This window comes from Mesoplodon bidens (genome assembly GCF_964165515.1).
Source record: "Mesoplodon bidens genome assembly, chromosome: 5".
NCBI lineage: Eukaryota > Metazoa > Chordata > Mammalia > Artiodactyla > Ziphiidae > Mesoplodon > Mesoplodon bidens.
The window spans coordinates 57,835,046-57,862,789 of NC_138161.1; the positions used below are offsets into that span (position 1 = coordinate 57,835,046).

Consider the following 27,744-nt stretch of genomic DNA (forward strand, 5'->3'; position numbering starts at 1 on the left):
CTTCAAAATAATTTTGGCTTTGTTACCTGAGGGTTATTCCTCTTTCAAAAAACAGGGAGAATGCCAAGAAGCTTAAGGATGTTGACAGAGAAGGAAATTGTTCCATAAATAACAAATAAGCAATAAAGAGGTTTTCCTGAATGCCTTAACTCATGCCATTTTCCTTCTTCAAGGTGGCTTAGTGCAGAAAAAAAGGACTTCTGAGAATGCTAGAAGACATGTATTGGGTACAGCTGAGTAGATGTGAGCCTTGGGTCCAGAGTCAAGTAAAGGAAGGAAGCCACCATCAAAGCTACAAAACAATAGATGTGAAATAGGAGAATCACCAGGTCATGTAACTAAACCTGCCACAAGGATGCAAAATCACACAATATACAAGTAGGAATCAAGGTCTAATTATTGAGATACTCCAGTAAAGAGAAAATCACTGTTGGAATATCATTTGAGTTGGACACATGAGATTTTTCTACCTTCTATACTAAGCTTAGTTTGATTCCACAGCTTATCTGCCTTAAAGCAACATTGGGGGTGTACTTGACACCATTCAGTCCTCCATTTCTAATATGACAGAAGTAAGACATATTTCTTTTTTTGTAATAAGTAGTCAAATCAATAAAAGTTTCTCAGCCTCTTTTGGTACATAGTACAGACTCTTGCTTCAGTATTAAGAAATGTAAAGAAAGTATCCTGCCCTTTGGGAAATTCACAATTGGTCACTCAGTAAATGTGTGCTTTATTGCTTTCCCTGAGAGAAGATTTCTATGGTTTACAAGACCCTGAAACCTCTGAGATAGGGGATTCTTATTTTTATTAATATTGAGAAATGTCACCACTATTATGTTTTTATGGTTGGATCCCTGGTGATTATCTATTATCACTAAGGACAACAATTCTACACTGTGCCACTAACATTTTCAAATACCTGAATTAAAAAAGGAGTTGAATGAGGTCCTGAGGACCACAGGAAAATGTGTTTCTTTTTTTGTTTGCCTTGTAACTGTAATTTTATATTTTAAAAAAGTAATGTGAAAGCTAGGTGTTTAAAAACAAGGCACAGTGTATAGAATTAATAAAATCTTGGCAAACGGGGCATTAGGACCCCATTCACAAGGGTAGTGAAGACAGTAGGATAAATTTTCAAAGTAGCATTTTAGAAACTTTATTCTAACTCGGTTTTTTAAAGGTTTAACCACCCATGGTAAGTGCCATATGTTGTGAATTTCAAGCATCCCTTATACCTTTACTTCTTGGAATTCTTCAATTCTGAATTGCAACAATCCAAATGAACCATCATTGCACTGTTCTTTAGAAATGGAAGGAGGGAGGGAGAGAGGGAGGGAGGGAGGGAGGAAGGAAGGAAATTGCAAATCCCTTACCCTTTTTCCATAGCAAAATCAGGTTTTCCTTTGAATTAGAAAAATTGACAGAAGAATTTACACCTTTCTCACAATTGCAAAAAACTTTTAATTTAAAAAAAATGAAACTTGTATTACAAAGAACTTCTGCTGATAGAACCACTCATGGTAACCAGATATGTGTTATTCAGGATTGTCCAAAGAAATAGAACCAACAGAGTGAGAGACAGAGAGACACAGAGAGAGAGAGAGAGAGAGAGATTGATTTTACTTGGCTTGTGCAATTGTGGAGGCTTGGTAAGTCCAAACTCTCAAAATCTGATGGAGTAGGCCAGCAGGCTGGATTCTCAGGGAAGTCTTATGGTTCAAGTCCAAAGGCAATACTCTGGCAGACTTCCTTCTTGCTCAAGAGGAGATCAGTCTTTGTTCTATTAAGACTTTCAAGGAAATGAGTGAGGCCCACTCACATTATGAAGGGTAATCTGCTTTACACAAAGTCCACTGATTTAAGTGTTAATCTCACCCAAGAAACATCTTTGCAGAAAACATTTAGGATAATATTTTTCCAAATATCTGGTCACCATGGCCCAGCCAAGTTGACACATAAAGTTAACAGTTACAAACATATAGGTTTAAAATCAGAGTTATTAATAGAAAAAAAGATCCGAGAGGGAAAAAAGCACTTTTATTTCACATTTAGGGCAAGGTACACATTACCCTCCTCACCTTGGCTCAGATACGCCCGCAATCTATCTGGGAAAGCCCATATCTCACCTTAACCAAAACAACTCTGAAAACTGTGTGTGTGCTATGTTCACATGTGTACACACATCTTAACAGAGAAGTATCATTCCCATGATAGAAACTTTAAGCATTATGGAATAGTACTTTAAATATGCCAGGCCTGAAATTTCACCATGTAGCCAATGATCTTCTCTGTAGATAATACAGTAGTCTCCATTCACCATCCTCTAGGAGATAAATATTTTCTACTTCATCATTCAGTTTCCTCTCTTGGATATGGCTGGCTTATTAGATTATTTTGGATATGTATTATTGGATATCTGATTTGGATATGGATTATTTTCTGGACAATAATATTAAATGTCTTTCTTCTTTGTAAATATCTCTCTCCATTAATGCCCTATAATGTGTTAGATTTATGAGAATTCAAAAGCAGAGTGTGTCAAACCTTTTAATAAAATTCATATGTATATCATTTGAGTCAACCATCTCAAAGGACAATAGGAAATAGAAAAACAGTTCATTCACACATTCTACACTTGGATTTTCTGAGCTTTAGTAGTGCACTGAGAATAGTCAGTTAGAGACAGTAATGATAATGGTGATAGATGGTGAGAGTGATGACAATGGGCTGATGAGGTGGGGTCAGAAGGGCAATCATGTTAATTATCTCTAAGCCAACAAGAATGAACATAAAGTAGCATGAGTCAACTCCAATTCCACCATTTAAGATAACATTATTTACTATTTTTATTTTAATCATCTAAATTCACTTTTCCTCTGTCCATAGCTTGCTCTGAAAACATGGAAAACAACGTTTTTAAAAATTGATTTTAAGATGACATTTAAAACATTTCTAGCAAAAAAAACTCCTATAGGTTTTAGAAAAATCTTGTTGCAAGTGAAATGCTTATTCTTTGAAAAGCTTAACAGAGGGTCAAAGACTTAGTTTTTCAATTCTTTGGTTCCTAAATTTCCGATCTTACCTGTTGCAATGAAATGAATATTTACAACTCCCCACCCCCCAAATTCACATGTTGAAATCACAACTCTCAATTTGAAGATATTAGGAGGTGGGGCCTTTGGGAGGTAATTGGGTCATGAGGATGAAGCCCTCCCAAATGGGATTAGTGCCCTTATAAGTGAGAACCCAGTCCTCTCTCCCTTGTTCTGCCTTGTTAGAATATAACAATAAGTTGGTCATCCGCAACCAGGAAAAGGACCCTCATCAGACACCAAATCTGCCTACACCTTGATCTTAGACTTCCAGCTCCCAGACCTGTGAGAAATAAATGTTTGTTGTTTAAACAACCCTATCTATCTATGGTATTCTGTTATAGCAGTCTAAACTGACTAAGACAAATGTCTGTATCAGTGAAGATTACCTTAAGGAATCCCTGCTAATTGAGCAAACTTAGTTTATTCTTGAAGATATTTATCTAAGTAAGGATAAATTGCTTACATACCTCACCTTATAACAAAGCACAAAGGGCTTTACATAAAGGCAACATCAAATGTTTTTCTATGTTTTTCCCCAGGTTAAACCTTTAATTAAATAATTTAAAAATAAGTGTGATTATACAAAGTTGCTAATATCTGATTGTTTTTGTCCTATATAAAAACAAATTTTTATGCTTCAAACTAATCACTGTATTCTCAATTTTAAAATCCCTTTAGTAGTTTCTTTATAGACATGGCTCCTAACTTTAAGATTTCAATTTAGATTTTTTAAAAAAGAAGTCAAATGCATACCCTTACCTCTTCATGTACCACCTTTAGCACTTTCTTGATTTTAGAAGAGATATGTGACATAAAACTAATTCAACCTATGCTTTACTTCAAGACAATAGCATCAATAAACTAAAATCCACAAAGATATTAAGTAGAGAGCTTGCTATTAAAAACACATATACTGTGTAAAAGAATGAAATTAGAACACTCTCTAACACCATACACAAAAGTAAACTCAAAATGGATTAAAGACCTAAATGTAAGGCCAGACACTATCAAACTCTTAGAGGAACACATAGGCAGAATACTCTATGACATAAATCACAGCAAGATCCTTTTTGACCCACCTCCTAAAGAAATGGAAATAAAAACAAAAATAAGCAAATGGGACCTAATGAAACTTAAAAGCTTTTGCACAGCAAACGAAACCATAAACAAGATGAAAAGACAACTCTCAGAATGGGAGAAAATATTTGCAAATGAAGCAACTGACTAAGGATTAATCTCCAAAATTTACAAGCAGCTCATGCAGCTCAATATCAAATAAACAAGCAACCCAATCCAAAAATGGGCAGAAGACCTAAATAGACATTTCTTCAAAGAAGATATACAGATTGCCAACAAACACATGAAAGGATGTTCAACATCAGTAATCACTAGAGAAATGCAAATCAAAACTACAGTGACATATCACCTCACACCAGTCAGAATGGCCATCATCAAAAAATTTACAAACAATAAATGCTGAAGAGGGTGTGGAGAAAAGGGAACCCTCTTGCACTGTTGGTGGGAATGTAAATTGGTAAAGCCAGTATGGAGAACAGTATGGAGGTTCCTTAAAAAACTAAAAATGGAACTACCATATGACCCAGCAATCCCACTACTGGGCATATACCCTGAGAAAACCTTAATTCAAAAAGAGTCATGTACCACAATATTCATTGCAGCTCTATTTACAATAGCCAGGACATGGAAGCAACCGAAGTGTCCATCAACAGATGAATGGAAAAAGAAGATGTGGCACATTTATACAATGGAATATTACTCAGCCATAAAAAGAAACGAAATTGAGTCATTTGTAGTGAGGTGGATGGACCTAGAGTCTGTCATACAGAGTGAAATAAGTCAGAAAGAGAAAAACAAATACCATATGCTAACACATGTATATGGAATCTAAAAAACAAAAATAAAATGATCATGAAGAACCTAGGGGCAAGATGGGAAAAAGACACAGACCTTCTAGAGGATGGACTTGAGGATACGGGGAGGCAGAAGGGTAAGCTGCGACAAAGTGAGAGAGTGGCATGGACATATATACACTACCAAATGTACAATAGATAGCTAGTGGGAAGCAGCCGCCTAGCACAGGGATATCAGCTCGGTGCTTTGTGACCACCTAGAGGGGTGGGATAAGGAGGGTGGGAGGGAAGGAGATGAAAGAGGGAGGAGATATGGGGATATGTGTATATGTATAACTGATTCACTTTGTTATAAAGCAGAAACTAACACACCACTGTAAAGCAATTATACTCCAATAAAGATGTTAAAAAAAAAAATGCTGTGCCCCAAATTTGCTAGGTTGTTTTCTGTGATAAAATGTGGTTGTCTGTCAAAAACAAAAAAAACACATATACTGACTCCTATTCTGTGACTCTCTACAAAACACATTTAGCAATGTAGCCATAATGGATTTCATTAGCTAGTTCTCCAGTAATGGACACTAACTTGGTAATTCGTAAAGTGAGAAAGCAGTAGTCAGTGCCTCTTTAACTAAATCAGTCACTAAATACTTTAGTAAAGGATTACCTTTCTGTTCTAGTTTTCAGTGATAATTTCTAAATGTTGACCCAAAACAAATAGACTGCCAGATATTTCTCCAGCACAGATGGGTTTATTTGCGATCAGCAGAGAATTGCAATTCAGGGTCTGCAACCAGGGGGAGCCACATGCAAGTCCCCCTCACAGCAAGGGAAGGCTAACACTTTTATGGGGAGGAAAAGGAAGCTGGGAGGGCTGTAGTAAACAGAGTCCATGGCTTTTCATTGGCTGAGTCTTTGCCGGGAAAGAAGAGGAGTCTTTCTTCTTCCTGTTGGGCTCTGCTATAGTCACAAGGCATGAGAGCTCCCCCTTCTGTCTCCCAACTCTATTTAATTGGAGTTCTGTTTATTAACTTTTTACATAAATAAAAAAAGAAATAAAGAAGTTACCAAGTGAAGCAAAATGTAGTGAACGCTGCTTCTTTCAGGGAGGGTAGCAACCTGAGATTCACAGTGCAGTGTGGGTCGAATTCAGTTAGGGTGGGGAGCCTTTGTTACCAGGCACGGAAAGAAGTGGAACTACATTTGGCAGAGTTAAGCCAGGGTTAGTATCTCTCAAGGAATAGAATCAAAGTCATGCTGATTGGAGGAATATGCATTCTCCATACAGACTTGACTAGATATTTTTAGGAAAAAATGATACTCAAAATAATGAGGTACATTATTAAGACTCCAGTAATCATACAGTAGGTTAAAATATATTCATGAGACCCAAAGTGAAGTGGGTGGATTCATGAAGTGAATTACAACCAAAAAGTTTTAAATGAGATAAAATAGAGAAACAGAAACTATGAAAGTACCCCACATGTAAAAAATATTGCTTCATTAAATTTTGTTACAGTTTTATATAGAGAAAGGTAACTGTTTCATAATTTTTATTCTAGATTGTGGGTGTTTTTTTTTTCCTAGACTCAGAAACTCTTGAGGATTTGAGGATTCATCAATTTACCTTATAACATTAACTCCTTGAATTTATAGGAGGATATGATACTATATCTAAGATAACTAGAAAGTGGTCAAGAGACATGTACCAGACCAAGCACCTGTAGCTTGCTGTCAAGACTGATTAATGAGAACTGGCATTGTTGAGATACAAGTGCTCCAGAGAATGGTCACTAGTCATGCACCCCTCAGGGGTCCACATGATTAGCTAGTCACCTGCACCTGAGGGGCTATGCGACTAAGCTAGTTAAAAAAACCTTAAGAAACTTCAGGGCTGATGCCTTCCCTAAGTTTTTCTGTACACATTCAGCCTTATCTCTCTTAACTTTGCCTGCCCCATGCATGGAATAATTATGATAATAGAAGTTGGGCCTAGGGACCATAAGACTGCCACTTTGCCATTCCTGTGCATATTGTGTTTGGTCCCATTCGGTATCCTTTCTTACATATAAGTAGACAATGCTGAGTGAAACCTCACTGGTGCCTCCTGAGTTGACTATCAATCTGAATTCAAGACAACCACTGCCAGTAAAGTGAGCACTCCATATATATAGGTATCTGGGGGCTGAATCTGAATGTGGGTCATGATCAAAAAAGGCTGAAAGCTACTTATTGCTATAGCATTGCTGGTGATGAAATAACTATATTTTAAGAACGAACTGTTTCTATTAACACATCCTCATGCAGAGAAAAGAAATAGAGCTCACTGTCACCGATATCAGTATCCTAAGAAGACTAAGCAATAGACAAAGTGAAACTGCATTAACATTAGCTGACCTCCATGGTTGTAGAAGTTGCAAGAACATGATGGAACAGGGACTCTGTTATCCTTGCAGAGGTTGTGTGTCCTGTAGAAAAAGAGTACAACATAGAAAGAGCTTTCAAAAGGACTTTAGGAGAAAACCAATGAGAAAATGTGGCGAGAGATTGAGTTTGAGCAAAGAAGTATTCGTGTGCTTGTCAATCGCCCATCACTACACACACATGCATGTACCTATGCACACACACATACACACACACATACAGATTGTACCCTGTTCCAGCTCTGAACTAACAAGTTGTCTCTGGAGAAGTAAGACAATGTGGAAATTCTTATCCATAGGTGTTTGACAGGGTATGGTGTGATGCAGAACCAAAAAGAAAGGAACATGGGCATGGAGATAAATGTCCATCCTCAGACCATGAGCAAATGGATACATTTCCACAGGATAGATAGAAACTTCCCTTGGGCATAGACAGAAGTTTACTCACTTAGTTGCACAAACAAGTCTTTGTGATGTTAGTCTAGAATGTTTAAATCCTATAGCAGTTGTGGAACTCAGAATACTAAATTAGCAACTTTGTAAGTTTGAGAATTGAGAAGTGTTATGGGCTGAATTGTGACCCGCCCGCAAATTCATATGTTGAAGTCCTAGGACCTCAGAAAGTTACTGTTTTTGGCGATAGTGTCTTTAAAGCAATAGTTGAGGCTCAATGAGGTTATATGTATAGGCCCTAATCCATGTGACTGCATTTGGAGATAGAGCCTTCAAAGAAATGATTAAATTAAAATGAGGCCAATAGAGTGGGGTCCTAATCTAATATGACTGCAGTTTTTATAAGAAGAGAAAAAGACACCAGGAATACACATGCACAGAGAAAAGGCCATGTGAGGATACAGTAAAAAGTCAGCTATCAGCAATCCAAGGAGAGATACCTCAGGAGAACCAACAAACCGGCCTTGATCTTGGACTTCCAGTCACCAGAACTATGAGAAAATTAACTTCTGTTGTTTAAACCATCCAGTCTGTAGTATTTTTTTATGACAACCTCAGCAAACTAATGCAAGACAATAAGGAAAAGAAAAAGATGGAGACAGTATGAAAAGTGAACATTGTAATATTAAAAATATAGAACATAGTTATTTGACCATTGAAATATTATGTTTCACATTCTTGAAAAAATGTTTGCTTCTAATTTTTTTACCTTCTACACAAAATAAAAAATTTGAAATAGCAACCATTTTTTTCATAGTTGGAGGTATTTTCACACTATGCCAGTAAACCATTAAGTGTTTTCAAGGTTAAGAGTTAATGTACCGTGTGTTAATTGTATTTAGTCTATATATTTCTTATTAAGTGTTTAAAAGCACTTAGGAGTAACAAAGTTAAATCAATTTCTTGTATTGGCTCATGTTGACATTTTTGACATAGATAAATTGGCTCCTTTTTATTAATGAAAACATTTTCAAAGTAAATAAAATAATCATGGTGCTTGTGCAGCATCGATAGGATATGCAAGGAGAAGTGTTAGTGACTTCCAAAAGCCTTTCCGAAAGTGTCAGGGTGGATCAGGCACTTTAGAGTTTTGTTTCATTTTATCTTATTTCTTTCATTGGCAAATAAGAGAAAGACTTTCAATATATACTTTTAAAATGAAATTAATATCCATTAAAATGTTCATTCAAGAGTATGTATAGACATGTTTCACATTTTCTTCAAGGCCACAGCTCCATTTTTTCTGTAGTTCCCATTGTAAGACTATATATGAAATAGGAAAATCAGTATTTTGCCATCCAGACAAATGGTTATCAGCCACCAACTTTTTATTAATAGAGCAGCTGTTATAATGTGTTTGATGTCGTGCCACTGTCCTTCTAATAAATAAATAAACTGACAAACAGGAAAATGAGGATCTGGGTGGTCCAAGGCCTTTCATCTACATTGATCAACTTCTAGATTTTCCTGTGCTCCAATCCAGGTCTACTATGACATTATGTGAGGCAAAATTAAAACTAATTGGGAGAAGGAAGTTAACAGTTTTCAAGTTTATAATATGACCCTGCAACAATAGGTGGTATTATATATCTTCTAATTTAATTCTCAGGACAAGCATTAGGAGGTAGGGTCTATACTGTTATTTTACAAATGAAAAGACTAAAGAGGAGCTAACACACTTGGACCTTGATCTGTTGGCCTCTAAATTTATGCTCTTTATGCCATTTTCAAAGGTGAGATATGCCATTATAAACTCAGGAGCACTAAATTAAACAATAGTTACATTAATCTATTTAACAGTATTGTTTAGCACTCAACACTGTGGTATACACAAGACAGCTCTGAATTTCCTCACCCTTAGAGTGAGGAGGGAATGCTCTATCAGTGCCCCATCTCCGCCACACCCCGAAGTCTGTGACTTTCATGGAGTTGCCTTAGGGTAGACAGTGTGCAGTCGTGGTACCCCCAGATTTTAAACAGAATAGCTCCTCTTTGGTTTGCTTTATGTTTGATCTTCCTGGTGAAAAAAAATATAGTTCACTGATTTTAAGAAAATCAGGTTTGAAATGAGATGATTTCTAGAAGGTTCTCCATTTGTGATATGAATAAATCTGTGTGAATAACATATGGTGGCTGACTTTAAGTACAAAATTTCCTTAAGGGCAGGACATGACCAAGTATCATATAAATGCTCATAGTGGCTGGGAAAGCAGCTTCCCCACCCAGCCTGAGTCCTACCTGGCACAGTACATGTGACTCTGTCTGGTCTGGGGAATGTGGGAGGCTTCTCTTTAGTTTTACTGCCAACTAAGTGCATACCCTGGATTTTCCTTGCTTTAAACAGATTGTTAGAGCCCAATGTCCTGACATTTAAAATTTAATAAATATAGATATAGACTATGATTTTTGCATAATTTAAATCCCCATCTTATTAAAAATAAAATTTTAAATAGGGAAAGGAAAGGAAAGATACACCCAACCACCTACAAGATAATAATGAAAGAAACAAAATGAATTATCAGCTGCTTTTTCTCATAAATTACTCTTCTGATACAAAATCATCTTTTTGAAGAAAATATAAATCTTTACTTTCCATTTTGTGAGTTATGTGGATTTGAGGGGCTAATGATAAGACCCCACGTTAGGAACCAAAGGCGAGATGGGCATAAGAGTCAGGCAGATGGAAATAAACTATTGTTTCTTTACTGATAGAGTTGTTGAAGTGTGTGTCTTTAGGCTCATTAGCCAAATGGTCCTGCTAAGAGCTTTCTCCTAAATTAGCCATTCATTTTCAATCACAGTCGTTGGTATCTCAGAGCACTCCACTTCCCCATTGCCTCACCCCACAAAATCATTTGATACTGGAAAACTTACTGCCTGGTCCAGAGCAGGAGAGTTATACATGTTTTCTTCAGGCAGACTGACCTTTCTCCCAAACTCACCCATCAGAATCATTATTTCCTCTTTAGAAGGAAGGCGGGAGAAGGCCACTGACAAGGACTGATTGATGTCAACTGGTCAAGTCATTTGTCTACTCGGTTTTTCAGTGCCTCTTCCATGGTGGGTGCTTTTGGTGGGTGTTATATGTGTACTAAAATGTTCACACTTTGTGTGCACTCCTGTGTATCCATCCACATTACTCTCCCACACCTCCTTAACATCAGTCTTCCAATTTTTGCCTTCCAGGCCCCTGAAGAGTTAACTAGGTCTTTGACCCCTGTTCAGGAATCCATATATATTCTCACCTCCAGCCATTTTTTTTCCAAAGTGGGGTGAACCCTGTGAGCCATTTTCAGCTTTGCTCATTGGGGAAATTCTCCCTGCTCTGTTCTTTTTCAACACCATCCCTCAATATTACTGCAATCAGGGGGACTTCCCTGGTGGTTCAGTGGGACTTCCCTGGTGGTCTAGTGGTTAAGACTTTGCCTTCCAATGCAGGGGGTGTGGGTTCAATCCCTGGTCGGGGAGCTAAGATCCCACAAGCCTTGTGGCCAAGAAACCAAAACATAAAACAGAAGCAATATTGTAACAAATTCAATGAAGACTTTAAAAATGGTCCACATCAAAAAAATCTTTAAAAAAATTACTGCAATGAAGACACAACTCATTTTTGGCTTGTGCGCACATAATGCATTCTTAACAATGCATTCTTAAACAAAGCAGGGATTTTTTTCCTTTCCTTTAACCTCCTTCAGACTCTTTTTCCATATAGCTATAGGGAAGAGGTAGGTGTGTTCTGATGATGGGTAGTGTGAGGGTCTATACCACCTGTTGTGCAGCTTACTTGTACCCTCTAGTCCTGAGTGCAATGGCAGATGTACCATTTCCATCTTAAGATGGACTGCTGGTATGGCTGTGTGTCTTTATGATATAGCAAGGCCAGCTTAAGATGATAGGCTTTCTGATGGACATTCTAGAAGCACAATCACTTCACATGGTTATGTGTCCCATCTCTACAAGGACCCAGTTAAAGGCTGGAAACTGGTTCTCAAAAGTCATATAATTCTGTTACGAATTGTATTTCTTCCTTCTGAACTCAGGGGCCTGGGTGGGGATTCTTTCATTGGGGGCTGTCTCCCAGGCCATAGTACTCAGTCAGTAAGCCCCAAATAAAACAGAAATCACAGCTCTCATGTTGTGTGTGTGTGTGTTTTTCTTAGTTGACATGGGTTTTCTGGTCTCACGGAATATATTCAAATCAGCATGACCACTTTCCTCAAGCTTTTTATTCTTTCTTCTTCTGTATGCCAGGGAAACCCAGGCTTTTCCACTTCTCTCAGCATGAGCCATGCTTTCTTTAGGCTCTGAAGAGCTACCACAGTACCCTGTCACCCAATCCCCTGTGATTCCTGCAAGGTTATTAAATCCTATGTCCCCAAAACCAGTCCCCTAAATCAATGAATCTTTATTTGTTCAGTCTTATGTTCAAGGCACCTGATCAAGTGCTGTCAAAATCAAATCCAAGGGATATCACCATGGCTTCTGTAGGAAGGCAACACACTGCACACCTAAAAATTGTGATCAGACCCATATACCAGGTGACACAAAAGACATCTTAACAAGAGAAAAACAAACAGAAGTTTATTAACATGTGCCTAGGTATACACATGGAAGTACCCAGTGATGAGTAACTCAAAGGGGTGGTTACAACTTGGGCTTATATACTATCTTAGGCTAAAGAGAAAAAAAGGAATTTGGGGGTTCTGGGCAAGTGAAGCCAGCTATGGTAAGGTGACTGGGAAAAGTATGGTAAACAAGAGTTGTTCTGTTTAGCAACATTTGTTACTTTAAGCTGGTACCTTCTCCATTGATAAGAGTTGTTAAGAATCCTCCTCTTCCTGGTACTGAAGAGGGAGATACCTTTACAAATGGAAATTTCCCTTATTAATATAAATTTCTTTTATAAAAGGAAAACACGTGTCCTGTTTGTAGAGCTTTTCCTGCATCTGCTGGTTCTCAGTGGCCTTTAGTTCAAAATAATCCGTATGCCCAAATGTATACCTTGTTGTGGTATATTCTTGTACCCTTATGGGGAAGCAGTGTCTACAAGGACAGTGAGCATGGCTGTTTATTACTAAGTTTTACTGATGCCAGGCAGAGGGATAATGAAAAACTGAGGGCTGTTAACAAGAATCAAAGGCTGACCATGAGAGCTAAGGGCTTCTTTAGGTGACAAAAATGTCCTTATTTCCTGTAGTGGAAGAGGGCGACAGTTGATGAGAAACCTCAGATGTGATCGTTGGGGTCACAGAACTTAGTAAATGCTTAGCTAAGGCAGGATTGTTATGCCAAGGCTTGTTGTCTGGGTGTGTGCACTGAGGTTTTTGGCTCTGCGGGCCCCTATAAACTTTCAAAGCTTTCAGAGATGTCTCACCACTTGGTACTATGAGCTGGAATGTGAGAAGACAATGAGCAACCTCTCCCTCTCTCAAGGCAACAGGTTTCTGTTATGGGAACTGTTCTGTTTATTTTTCTCAAAACCAGGCCAATACCTAGGGTTAAATCTCAGCATAATTGGGAACATACAGACCCTACGAAGAGATTATGCCGTGAAGAAGCTGCAAGAATTAGCTGGCAAGAGTGTTCTCCTCTACTAGGACATTTTTTCTAATCACAGTGATGAAATCTTCAGCAACCAGATCATTGCCTCATGTTAAGAACTAACCACACCCCATTTTGCACTCAAAATGTGGTCCTTCTGGGCTTCCATTGTGGCGCAGTGGTTGGGAGTTCGCCTGCCAATGCAGGGGACATGGGTTCGTGCCCCAGTCCGGGAAGATCCCACATGCTGAGGAGCAGCTGGGCCCGTGAGCCATGGCCGCTGAGCCTGCACGTCCGGAGCCTGTGCTCCGCAAAGGGAGAGGCCACAACAGTGAGAGGCCCGCATACCGCAAAAAAAAAAAAAAAAAAAATGTGGTCCTCCTTACTACTTGGATGGTGAGTGAGAAATTTCTACATCCCATCTTACCATTTCTTTCCTTAGACTACTACAAGTACCATCTGCATCTGTCAGGGTACTCCAAGAAGCAGATGCAAAACCTGGATTTAGATGTGCAAACAATTTATTGGGGAAACACTTGTGAAGGATTAAGGGGGAGAGAGTAAGAGTGGGAAGGGGGAACATCCTGACTTTGATGCACACCTGACGCCTGTGAGAGAAGAGGGGAAGGAAGGATTGGATAGAAAGAGCCTCAGATCGTAGCATGGTTCTGGTCAATGTTTTGACCCCTTACAGTCGTGTCACATGCAGTGGTAATGGTCCAGCTCTAAAATCCCCTACTGTGCTCTGTCATTGGCTGGAAACAGCCTGGGTAGCCTTGATGAGTGCTTTGGGGTTAATATTGAGGTATGGCCGCCAGAGTTGTCACCCACATCAGGTTCTCCTGAGAGCACACGTGAAGAACAAAACCATGTCCCCCACATTCAACATAAACTTTTTAACTCTTAGAAATTCCATTATAGAGTCATTCTCAGAACAGGCCATAAAATATAAGGTCAGTAACAGATAGATTAGGGGATACAGTTTCAGATGATAGAAAAACATCAGACGGGAAGTCAGGAAAACTGTGCTTTGCTTGTTACCAGTTGTCCAAGCCACTCAGCTCCTCTGCAACTCCACTTCTTCAGTCAATTAAATGAGAATATTAGAGTTGAAAATCTCTTATTTAAAGCTATGGTACTGGTCATTAAAGAAAAATCCCTAAAGGGAAAAAATTGCAATGATTTATTTATGTCCTATATATTTTATTTTTATGTAAAAAGAAAACCCAACAAAAAAGGCACATACAGGGCTTCCCTGGTGGCGCAGTGGTTGAGAGTCCACCTGCCAATGCAGGGGACACAGGTTCGTGCCCCGGTCCGGGAAGATCCCACGTGCCGCGGAGCGGCTGGGCCCGTGAGCCATGGCCGCTGGGCCTGCACATCCGGAGCCTGTGCTCCGCAACAGGAGAGGCCACAACAGTAAGAGGCCCGCGTACCGCAAAAAAAAAAAAAAAAAAAAAAAAACCTAGAAGATTTTAAAATTAGATTACAAATTAAAAATCAGTCAAAAGACCACATTTCACACTTTATTTATAATATGAACTAGTTAAGTTTGTTTATTTCAAACTTAATAATGACAAGTGAAGTCTGATTATTTTTCTTTTGGAAAAGATTTCCCTGAGGAAAATCTTTTAAAAAGATGAGTCCCCTGACACCTTTAAAATCTGAATCAGCTGAATAAAATCCACTCCAAAATCAACAAAGAAAATATTTAAAAGCCCACAATGGCTCCATACATTTCATGCCTTTTCAGAACATTTAGGGCTGGTCCTCACCTGACCTCCGCCTACCTTTTAGCCCTAGGAATCGTCCTTCTCTCCAATGCATGTTACCGTTTTACTATTTCTGGAGGGTACCTGAACTTTCCTGCCCTGGCCCTTGCATTTGCCTCTTCACCCCCAGAAAGCTCTCCTTTGCTCTGTTCATAAACATAACAGCAGACCATCTCTCTGCCCTAAGGGTTTCTCCCTGAGCTCTTGGCATTCGTTTCATTCCCATTCTCTTATCTCAGCTCAAACATCACAGCCACAGAGGGCTCTTCCCTGACCACCTTGATCAAACTGGCTTCGCCAATTTCACCTCCATCTCACTGTCCAATTATTATCTCTGTGGTAATAACCGTTTTCAATTTTTTTCAATTTTTCAATAAATGTTCTTATTTATTTGTTTATATGTTTATTGTTGGATTGCCCATGTAAATATTAGTTCTTTGAGATCTTGTTTGTCTTGCTCTGTTATCCTAAATTTCCCCAATTCCTGTTACATAGGATACCCTCATAAGAAGTGGAATGGGTTTTGTAATGTTCTGTATTACCAGTGTGAAAAGCAGCAGGTTGGTGTCAAGGTGAGAAGCAGGAGACATTTGAGATGGTCTGGAATTTGGAAAGCTGAAGGAAGACCATCAGACCAGACTTTGCTTCTGGCTTTCCCACTGAGCTAGCCATGAGATCTGCAGTGGGTGACTTTGGATGATACATCTGAGACAATTTTAAGATCTTAAGCTCTATAGTTCTGTGATTTACTGGCTTTGCTTTAGATTCTAATGACTACATTGTGCTACTTTCCCTAAGATAATCAATAGCCTACACTTAATTTTCTTTTGTTTTAATTTTTTTTTTCTGTCTGACTTCATTCTGGTGACTTAACTTTTTTTTTGGCACGGGGGTGCAGGGGGCGTCTATATGTGTCATTTTCTTCATCTATAAATTGAGAGGGCAGGAGGAGGGAGAGTCACTAAAGTTTTCTGGGGCTTTTTTGTTTTTGCTTTTTATTTGTTTGTTTTGCTTTTATGGTATAGAATGGTATGAAGGAGAAACCAAGGGAGAGAGAAGGACCCAAAAACCTACCTTAGGGAGAGTTTTCCATAGGCTGCTAGCAAGCACAGTGCTACTTGCTGATTATTGAAGCCAACTTCCTTCTATTACTTGCAGGTAGAAATGTGCATATTTCCTGCTTCTCTTGCAACATAACATTCAGTAAGTTTCCAAGTGTCATTAGCTGGTTGTAGACAATTGGTATGGCATTTGGCACATAGTAAGACATAACTAAATGTTTACACACATGGTATTTAAAATAAAAGCTTTAAATCATAGTTTTTTTAATTTCCCAGAGTGATAAAGCATGGAGACAATTGTAGAGGTGGAATCAGCACACATGCTGGAGGAGTGGGCATGTTTCCAGAGTTTTAGGATTTTCTAATGTCTTAGTCATTGACACTTTTAGAATCCTATTTTCCTTTTCCCACTAAATTTTGCCCAATACAAGCATCCCCATTTCTCTCTGTTTTGAACTGATAACCTGATGCAACAGATGGGTTACTCAGAGTAGCACGTGGCTTTATGAGCATCCACCTCTGCGTTCACTTGGAAGATCCATCAATGGAAAACCAAGGTCTACATCTGCTGAAGGGCTGCTGGCAACTGTCACCAATTTTACACGTCTGAATGTGCCCTGAGCTAAATGGCCATGTCTTCCATGGCTTTGCCCTGCCCCATCCTAAAATAAGCCTAGGGCTCACCTAATAAAATCCTATTGATTTAAAAGTAACCATGCTGTTAATTAGAGTAAAAATAGTTGACTCATTAAATGTAGTGATTAGGAGTTGCCTGGACATGTATCCTAGCCCTGCCACTTATTATCTGAATTTTGGAAGTTTATTTAACATCATTGTGCCTACTGCAACATCTGTTAAGCTGATATAATATAGTACCAGGTGCTGTAATAAATATTTTCCATCCATTTTCTATTTAAGGAAACATCTTTTTAAAATGGGAATGTTTGAGCAATCACATGGCTTTGGGAGGGATACATTTGGAAAAGTGAGGAAAAAAAAAAGGTGCTTACACTTAACCATAACTCAACCAGGTTAATCCTGGTGATAACTGGTGCAACAGGGTTACTTTCTGAAACAAAAGAGCCTGGTGAAGAGGAGAAAGTCTTCCATAACCCATTAACTAAAAGAAAATTATGTCACCACTAATTATCATTTTTAAGCATTTTATAAATATCAGAGTGTCTAGCTCCTGAAAATAGGATTTGTAAATTTTAGGCATATGTGAAGAACTTTCTTAAACTTGTTGACTGATAATGTGAATCATCAGAAATACTGAGTAGGAGGGGGAGAGTCAGATGAGAGAGATTGATTTTCCATCTCTCCATCTCATTTATGAGGCAATATAAGCATATTGTAATGTGATGATAAATAAAATACATTATCTTGTTATTAATTATTTCAAGTAGCTTTCCAGAAATGAGCAATTAATACTAAAATTTTAAAGGGAGAAATAAGCTAATGAAATATATGTTTTTACACAGTTTCTTTGAATTATCTCCTTTGGGAATGCCATTAGTTTCAGTTCTCCATGCTTTTCCAACTGGAAATAGTGTGAAAGTCAAAATTATAATATAGGTACTTTTAAGAATTTGTTAAACATTTTATGGTGCTTGTGTTCAATTTTCTGCTATTTCTTCTGTGAACAGACTCTCTTTGGTTTGGTTTCAGTTAGTTTGAATTACTCTAGTCTGGCTTAGTTTGGTTAAATTATTTTTTGTTTGGTTCAATTTTGCTATTGGACTTTAGTTATTAAAGTCTATTAGTGAAAAAGTAAATTGTCATCCAGCACATCCAATATATTTATGAACCTTGTGTATGTACTAGTATATTAGGTCACTGCTAAATCCAAGAAAGGCAAAATTCCTTGTTTGCTATGGTTTTAAAATAGGTCTTAACAGAAATAAACACATCTTCTCTTATATTCAAATTAGAATTTGTGGAATGTTTCAGAGCTGAAATAGTGCATTTAGGAGCATTATCTTGAATTGTTTTTCTTTTGACTCTAAACAAGGATACCTCGTCTTAACTAGTATCCAACACCAACCATTGTTAGGATGTGTCATCATGATCACATGTCAGCAAGTAACATTGTTTTATTAAAATAATTACTATGCACCAGGCACTGTGTTTAGTATTTTTCAAGTATTATCTGACTTAATACTTACAGCAGACTTCATAAGTATCATTATTTCAGGAAACTAAGTAACTTGACAAAAGGTTCATAGTTACTGAAGTAGTGAAACTAGGCCTTTAACTTGGGTTGATTTGACAGAAAGACTGAATATCAGTCTTCACTTTTAAATTAGCCAGTACTTTATTCTTATTCTGCTAAATATGTTTATTAAAATAAACATTCTCAACACTAAATTTAATACATTTAAGATCTTTATTACTTGTGCTTGCTCTCTCCTTTCTCTTTCTTTACCTCTCACTTTCTCTTCTTTAAAATTTTTGTGAAAAATAGGGCCATTAAATTTATCAGTATATTCTATATTCTCAACAAAGTGTTTGCATTATATTTTTAGTTTAATGTATTTCCATTTAAGTCAAGGTAGTTTTAGAAAAGTTATACAAACAGGTTATATATTTTGAAAGAATTCTTTACATACACCATTTATTTAATTCAACAGATTAAAGAAGATTTAACAGAATAAACTTAGCCATAATATCTGTAAATTCAGATTTCTTTTTAGCACAACAACCATCCTTGAAAATCTTCAACATTCAGCAAATGAATTCGGCAGAGTGATTATATTATCTTGAGTTGAATTACCTGTAAGCAAATTGAAAATGAAGAAAATTAAATGTATGTGCTGTGTAGACTTCAATACAAATTTTGCAATAACTGTAGTTAACTTTCGAATTCTTGCTTAACTTAACAATGGCATCCCTGTGAGAATTATTGGGAGAACTGTGAAGGAAAAAAATAGATATACAATTTCTAAACAAAAGGAAGTTATTTGAAAAGTTTTGGAATTTAGCTGCATATTGAAACACAGAAGTGTTTACAGTTAATAAATGAAAGCCATTTGTTTTAAATAGTCTAAAAGCCCCTCATTATACGATATGCCTTGAATTTGAGCTCAAAACTTGATGCTTAACAGGTTATGGGAATAGCAGGTGGGGTTGAGGGTGGAGGATGGACAGATTATAGGGCTGCATAATCTGGTTTTTGGTAGATGTCAGAAGATAGCCTAAAGAATTCCATACCATCCTCAAATTGTTTCATCTTGCTGACTTGAATGAAAAAAAAATCTACTAATAGAATTATGGTTTGATTCACAATAAGAAAGAATTCAGTTGAAATTGCGTAAGCTCATAAATCAACACAAAATGTCAAATTAAGAGGACTCAATAACCCAGACTGGCCTTGAGTTCTCACTGGAGGTATAAAGTCACTCTTTTAGCCCAGTGTTTTTTGAAAATATGGTCCATAGACTATTAATATCATAATGCCCCAAAGGAATTAAAAATATATATAGATTCCACGACTGCCAGACTGCTAAATCAAAATACCTAGGACAGAGCGCAGGAATCTCTATTTTAGTAAGTATTCCAAGCGTGCTTTTTTTTTTTTTTTTTGGAAATTGCTTCTCTTTATGAGATGAAATTTTATTATAATACTTTTTAAAAATTTTTATTGGAGTATAGTTCATTTACAATGTGTTAGTTTCAGTATAACAGTAAAGTACAGAAATCTGAAGTATGTCTGGTTGAATATTTACATAAGAATATACCCACATAACCTCCATTCAGAATCAAGGTATAGTAAATTTCCATTTGTTGGGTATTTCTTTGTTTTTCTAACCAAAGAATATTTCATGCCCCCTTTCAGGTAATAACACACCCAGGGGAAAAAAAACACTATGTTCTCTTTTTTTAAACATTGTACAAATGGAATAAATGGTATCTTTTTGAAGCTGATAGACTTCAGCATTGTATATTTTAGACTCATCCAGTTGTTGAGTGTACGAATAATGTATTCTGTTTTAATTGTTTTATAGTTGTGTAATGGATATTTGGGTAGTTTTCCAGGCGATTCTTATGAGCTATAACATTAAAAAATCTTTCATTTAGATCTTTCAAGAAGTATTCTGTGGTTGATCAGGGCAGCCTGCAACCAAAATAACTTACAAGAGTGTGATCTCCTAATCATTTTACTATGGGGTTTCAACTTTGAATCATTTCCTTGGTTAAAATTTAGTCACAGAGGTTGAATTTATATTTATATAAATGTTATCTGAGAGAACCTAATATGCATAAACCACATAAAATGCTTTATCATATTACCATGTGTAGGTTTATTAGACTGGTTGGATTAGATTAGTTGGAAGGTTGATAGGAACAAACTAACAGAAAAAAAAAACAATGAAATAGGTAAAAGGTACAGGTACATAGGTAAATAGGTAAAGGTACAGGAAATACTATTTTAGTGATAGAAACAAGGAATGGAGAGTTAGGGAAGAGAGAAAGGGACTGAAGTGGTTTGTAGCACCGTTGGCCACTTTCTCAAATACATGGTGTCCCTTTTCAGTCTCTCTCATTTCTTCCCATGCTGTAGCCCCTTACCTCCCACTACTTCTTGTTGAACTCATCCTGGATGAGGTGGAGCACCACACTCTCTTCCCATGAGTTCTGGGAAACATACCAACATCACATACGCAGGCTTATCTCTTAAGCTCTCCTTTCCCAGGTCCAGGCAACAAGACCTAGATTTACAAGAAAAGCCTCAGTGCAGTGGCTGTGGTTGCCTCATCCAACATGGCATCAGGCGTTATCGCTGCCAGATAGTAAACACAGAAACTTCCAGTGATGGTCTGTGAATATAGATGCTTCTCAAACTTTACCCTTCACTCAGCATGGTGCTGGATCCAGGCTAAGGAAACTTAGAGAATAGGACATTCCTTAGTTACAATTAAAGCCACATTCAAATTTACTTTTGAACAGTAGACATATTTCTTATATAATTTCAGTGGGAGCTTACTGAATATGCCTTCCATTTGACTGGGGAATTGGCTTCTTGTTGGGTCTCTGAGTATCTGAAACAAGAGTAAATGAAGAAGATTTCTGCTGGATTTATGGCAGCAGTCTAAAGCTTTTTGCAGTCTTCCGTGTGAAATTATCTGTGTATAATTATATGTGTGTATGTGTGCATGTATAAATATAAATTGTTTCTGAACAGGTTCTCTACAATGTGCTGTACTGGACTATGGCTCCTTATTGTATTTCAACTTAATGCCTCATATTGCAGGCATCATTGTCAAAATTTGGTCAAAAGCTGAATATCTAGCATATTCTTCGGTCACTTTGGAAAATACCCAGTATTCATGAGAAGACGTGTTTATTTTAGTGACTCCCTAGCATATTGCATATCTTGCATGGGATAATTCATAAAACTTTTCCCCCTTATATCTTTTTTTTTTTTTTTTTTTTTTTTTTTGCGGTACGCGGGCCTCTCACTGTTGTGGCCTCTCCCGTTGCGGAGCACAGGCTCCGGACGCGCAGGCTCAGCGGCCATGGCTCACGGGCCCAGCTGCTCAGCGGCATGTGGGATCTTCCCGGACCAGGGCACGAACCCACTTCCCCTGCATCAGCAGGCGGACTCTCAACCACTGCGCCACCAGGGAAGCCCTCCCCCTTATATCTTAATTATTCTGCCACAGTAGCAAGAGCCCATTTGTTGGGTATTTCTTTGTTTTTCTAACCATCTATAGCCATTTACATAATAACTTCTGAAAGCTGAAAATTTTTAGAGGTTTAGTGTTTTCAAAATAATGCATGCTCAAGGATTAAGAAAGCTTTTGAGACTTTTACAAGGTGGGTCAGAACAGAGTTTTTATTTACTTTTGAGAAATTGGGCAACTGAGGCAAGGTGAAGAAATAAATGATTCATTGGAGTGAATCAAGAAAAGATGTTAGCTATAAACCTTACTGTTAGGTCATTACCTACGTTTTCTCACAAATTTATGCTAGACAGAGAATAGCTAATCCTAGAAGGCTCTTGCAAAATCTTTTATGAATTTTTGAGTTCAATATCACTGAAGTAAGGAAATCACATGTCAAAATTGAAAGAAAGTCTGTATAAAGAACACACTTTTCAAGGCTAATTTCTAGAGCACACTTGCCTTTCATTATGGAAAAATGCACCATTCATATTATTATAAGGACTGGAAATTGTCTCCTTTCAGCAATTTAATGTTCACTTCTTCTCAAACATTGGAAATGACTCCTGGATGCCTGTCTCTCTCGCTTCCATACATGCAGGTCACACTAGCACAATTCAACTTCTATTCTCAACATGCAGTTTGACCTGTGAACATGTAAGTCAGCTCTTATCACATTGCCAGAACCTTCAGGGGCTTCTTATCTCACCCAGAAAATAATCTAAAGCCTAAAAATAAAATAAAATAAAATAATTCAAATTCCTTACATTGGTCTATAAGACTGTAGATTATCTGTTGCTTCTCTAACTTCATCTCCTACCCTTCTCTTCCACGCTTTTTCTTTTTCCTAGCCATGTTGGCTTCCTTACTGTTCATCACACACACAAAGCACACACCTGGCTCAGGGCCTTGGCCCTCACTGAGCCTTCAACCTGAATTGCTCTTTCCAGAGCTATTCCCACGGCTTGTTCTCTCACTTCTTTCGAATACCTACTCAAATGTCATATGATCAGGTAGGGCTCTTCCTGACTCTGCTATACAAAAGGGCATCTTCTTTCCACCTTGGCACTCCCTAGCCTCTAGACATACTATATATTAATTTTTTTAAACTTTTATTGCCTATTTCTCCCAACTACAAGCTGAGCTCCATAAGGTCATACCTGCCCTGTTCCCTACAGTTTTCCCAAGAATGGAGACCAGCACATAGTTGATGCTCAAAACATATTTTTAATACATGAAAAAATAGGGATAAATAATAATATAGTAAAACTTAAATTGTGAAACAGCTGAGTTGGGGATCAATTTTGTTCATCTTTTATTAGCAAAGACATTATTGTAAAGACATTGCAGCTGGCCTAACAGGTGCCAACACAAATGTCTGAAGCTCACACACAAAAGATTTTGGGGTGGCATGTGTGTGTCAAAGAGGTGGAGTATATTTATGTCCCATTTCTACAGAACTATGTCTCTGCAGCATGCCCTCAGAGGTCACACAGACATAAATCATGAACCACACTCCATGCAACAGGTGTGACCTGGGACTCTTAGCCTCCATTTGGAGCTTCAGTTGGCAGCAAAATTACCATACACCAATAAAGAGCAAGGACTCACAACTGGTTTTGAGATTCTGTTACCTTTCAGTTATATATTTTAATCCCTATCCCCTCTTCTTCCTTGACTTCCCAATTCTTTTTCACTTCACCTACATCATCTTTTCTACCGCTCTGAAAAGTGCCGATTTTCCCAGCTCTAGAATACCTCCACTATGGTTTCTGTGTTCTCGCTGTATGCCATTTGGTGAGCAAAGAGGCTTTACCTTGCCTCACAGTTTCTGAAACGACCTCTGCTCAACACCAACTTGGATGCTCTGTTCTTAAGAGGAAGCAAATGATCTGTTGGAGGCTTCAATTCAGAGTCAGTGGGAGCAAGCTTTTCTGTTGGTACCAGCTCCACTCTGCATCTCACACAGAAATTCCTTCTGGAAGCATGTGCTCTAAACCCAGCAGGAAGAGCAATGGAGGAGGCCTGGAGGATGGGAGTTGGAAACATCTTACTGACTGACAGTAGCAACAGGAATAACACTCAGCTCATCTATAGATTTCCTAACTGCATATACCATGAAAATGGTCCCATGATGTGACGAAAAGTGGGGAGAAAATGACGTTTGATTTTTTTAAAATTACAATTACCATTTTGTAAGAGAATGTGGAGCCCAACAGAACAGAGAACATAGAAAGAGTAAATGTATTAGGATAGGGAAATGATAGGTAAATTTTTTCCTTGAATTTTATGATTGTTTTATTATTAGGAAGATGCATTAATGATCATTGAAAAGTTGGGAACTAAGTAGGTATAGTATTGAGGGTTTGTTGGTACTAAATCTAGGGACTGTATCTCAATTCTTAAAATAAGATTCATAATGATACCCATAAATAGCTTTCCATTCACACCCAGCAAATAGCAATACATCAAAGTATGGAAGAATTAGAATTACAGGTGGCTATAGCCCCCATCTTACAAATCGATTACTAAAGATAATTTCACCATGACATGGAAGGCCAAACGGGAGCAACTAATACATGGCAGGCATTCTCAGGTTATCTCATTCACCGCCACAGCAATCCTGGGGGGCAGCTGTATTACCCCATTTTAGAGAGGAGCAAATGGAGTTTTGGAATGATTGTGTAACATCTAAAACCACAGAGCCAGAGAACCTGATTCAAACCTGTGTCTACCTGTGCTTGAAATAAGAGCCTGTGACAATTAATATTCACTTGACCCTCGTGGAATTAATGACTTTTGTATTAACAGAGTATTTTTGTGTTCACGTTTGAATAATCTGGAGCCTCTGGGCAGCTGGGTTCTTGAGGGCTAATATTATTTTACTCTAATTTTGATGAGTCTTCATACAGCAATAAAATTGGTATTGATAATTACATATGTCTGTATTTATTAGAAAGCCTTCTAACCTACCTCCACTTCATTTACTTGCCAAATATAAGTAAAAGTTTGCGTACTAAGTGTCATTCTTCATTCCCTCTATAATATCCTCTTTCTGAGATCCACAGCATACTGAACACCAACAGGGTGTTGTGATATGTACTTCTACTAAGTTAAATGCAAACCAGTATCTGTGTCTCTTTCAAAACCAGTTTATACTAGCTTCATATGTTACTAAAAATAAATTTAATCAGCTATGATATAAAATGCTGAAATAACAGTAGAGAAAAAGGTTGGACTGATGAAAATTAAGTCGATTGCTTTCAAAAGACTTAATAAAGATAAATCTTTAAATGATCGCTGTGGAACTAGGTGTGACCCAGATAACTTGAAAGATTGGGGGGCAGGAGTGAGAGCAGAATCACAGCATTTAGAGTGATTCTGTAAGACCATAACACAACCGCCTTAAGATCTCTCTCCACTTTAAAGAACACAAAACTAGAAAATATAGAGGAAGCATTGTAAGTGTGATTTATATAAAAAGACGATTGAAATTTTAATTGCAGAATTCATTTGTCCTACAACAAAAATCAGAAAGTTAATTAACAAATGCATTTAGTTTTAAAAAATTTAAATATGTCTAAATCACTTTTCATGACTATTTGCTTTAAATAAAGATTTTGATTAATAAAAATGAATCTTCTTAATTAATAAAAATTAACCAACTCATCTTTTTTTTTGTGGTACACGGGCCTCTCACTGTTGTGGCCTCTCCCGGTTGCAGAGCACAGGCTCCAGACGCACAGGCTCAGCGGCCATGGCTCACGGGCCCAGCCGCTCCGCAGCATGTGGGATCTTCCCGGACCGGGGCACAAACCCGTGTCCCCTGCATCGGCAGGCGGACTCTCAACCACTGCGCCACCAGGGAAGCCCAACCAACTCATCTTGATTGCTTCACTCTATTAGTTTTCTATTAGCAAGTTAAAATAATACAAATTTATTATTTCAGTTTCTGCAGGTCAGAAGTCTGAGTGTGGTGTGGCTGGATTCTCTGCTCAGGGTCCCATGGGTTCCAGTCATGTGGAGCTGCCATCTGGGGCTTGGAGTCCCTTCCAATCCCACTGGTTGTTGGCAGAATCCATTTCCTTAGAATTCTAAGATGGAGGTCTCCAGTTTTCTGTTGGTTGTTAGCCAGGGACCACTCTCAGCTCCTAGAGACTGCCCCAGTTCCTTGCCATGTGGCCTGCACTGGCAGGTCACAACAGGGATGTTTGCTTTTTTCCTGGTCAGTCAGAGCTGTCTCTGACTTTCTCTTCTGTGACCAGCTGGAGAAAGTGTTCTACTTTTAAAGGTCCCATGTGACTAAGTTAGACCCACCTGAATAATCTCTCTTTCTTAAAGTAAACTCTACCATATTGCATAACTTAATCACCAGAGTGAAATGAATTATAGTCACAGTGCCTGGAATTATACAGGACACGTGCACCAGGGTGCTCAGAATCTTAGGGGGCATTTAGGTTTCTGCACCACAGTCACATAAGAGGCTGATGCATGGCCACCGTGGACTCCAGTATACCCCAGTCAACCTTATATAAGCAAGCCTCAACTGGAACCAAATGGCTACTTGTAACCTCTAAGTTTTGCTTTCATTCCTACTTCACCCTTTTGTCTTTTCCAAAACAAACTAATGTTTCCAGGATAATAAAAGGCTCATGATAATATTAGCAAGGAGTGGTTGCTGTATCTAGAGAAAGTGAAATTCTGATTTTATTAACAAAAACACTTCAGGAAAAATTCTCAGACAGCCTCCTACTCTCTGATACCCACATCATTTTCCCTTAAAGAAAAACTTACTTTAAAAAGAAAATGCATTTACTTGTAATATTATTAGTTTGGGTTGGTGAGAGTAGATTAAAATCATGATTCCTAAACTAACCATTTGTTGTCTCCAAGGAGAAAATACTTCACAATAAAAAATTAAGATAATAACAAAGTAAAACAATAGCAACAATGCAGTATCTGAGAACTGGAGAGTGGGCTGTATCCAGTCAGCAATAAGTGTAGGATGCAGTCAGTGAGACTTTGTTGATGACCACTACACACTCGGAAATCCCAGAAAGGAGGCATTTTGGTGGCTGTGGCATTGTGGGCTGTAGGTGCAGACACCATGGTGCTTTCCAGCTGTGTTAATCTGTGCTTTCTACTTTAAAAGGCATCAAATAGCCTCCCCTTTTTTATGAGCATTAGTACCAGGTAGGAAGTGTGCCTTTTGTCATCACACACTCTCCATGTTCTCTTTTGTCTTGGAATAAAAAAAAAAGAAAAGAAGAAGAAGCATAACTGATATGAGTGAGGAACTAATGACAAAACCCACTTCCAGTCCTTAAATAGATATTCCCTCGACCTTCTTCATGCCCAAGGAAGCAAATCTTTCTGCTGTTGAAGGTAAACAACAACTGGAGAAATGATTTAGTGGAAATTTAAGCATCAAATAGAAAGCTTTGACTAGATGTTTTGTTTTGTTTTTTTTTTGCGGTACGCGGGCCTCTCACTGTTGTGGCCTCTCCCGTTGCGGAACACAGGCTCCAGACACGCAGGCTCAGCGGCCATGGGTCACGGGCCCAGCCGCTGCACGGCATGTGGGATCCTCCCAGACCGAGGCACGAACCCGTGTCCCCCGCATCGGCAGGTGAACTCCCAACCACTGCACCACCAGGGAAGCCTGACTAGATGTTTTTAAAACTCTCCCCTATCGTTACCATTACATTCACCTATGAATAGAAAATATATCATAAAATGTTGAGAAGATTTTAGAAGTCAAGCAAAGGGGATATGAGTGACTCAGTAACAGCGTCTACATATTCTCCTTCTGTCTACTAAGCCCCCCACTGAAAAAAATCAGTGGACCCTTCTTCAACCTAC

The 27,744-nt window shown here is 38.1% G+C and overlaps 1 protein-coding gene across 18 annotated transcripts in view; it reads right to left on the reverse strand.

Annotated features, from left to right (window-relative positions):
• LOC308618329 (uncharacterized protein) overlaps positions 1-27,744 on the reverse strand; it is a 465,534-nt gene that overhangs the window by 45,132 nt on the left and 392,658 nt on the right. For 8 of the 18 annotated variants that reach the window (XR_014015997.1, XR_014015998.1, XR_014015999.1 and 5 more), the window contains 3 exons: positions 21,204-21,258; positions 20,789-20,854; positions 18,829-18,992 (listed from right to left, as the gene is read on the reverse strand). The exons of 1 other annotated variant lie outside the window; for it this stretch is intronic. The gene's annotated coding sequence lies outside the window, so the exon portion shown is untranslated. 9 more of the 18 variants (XM_081236031.1, XM_081236033.1, XM_081236032.1 and 6 more) reach the window with 7 other exon arrangements.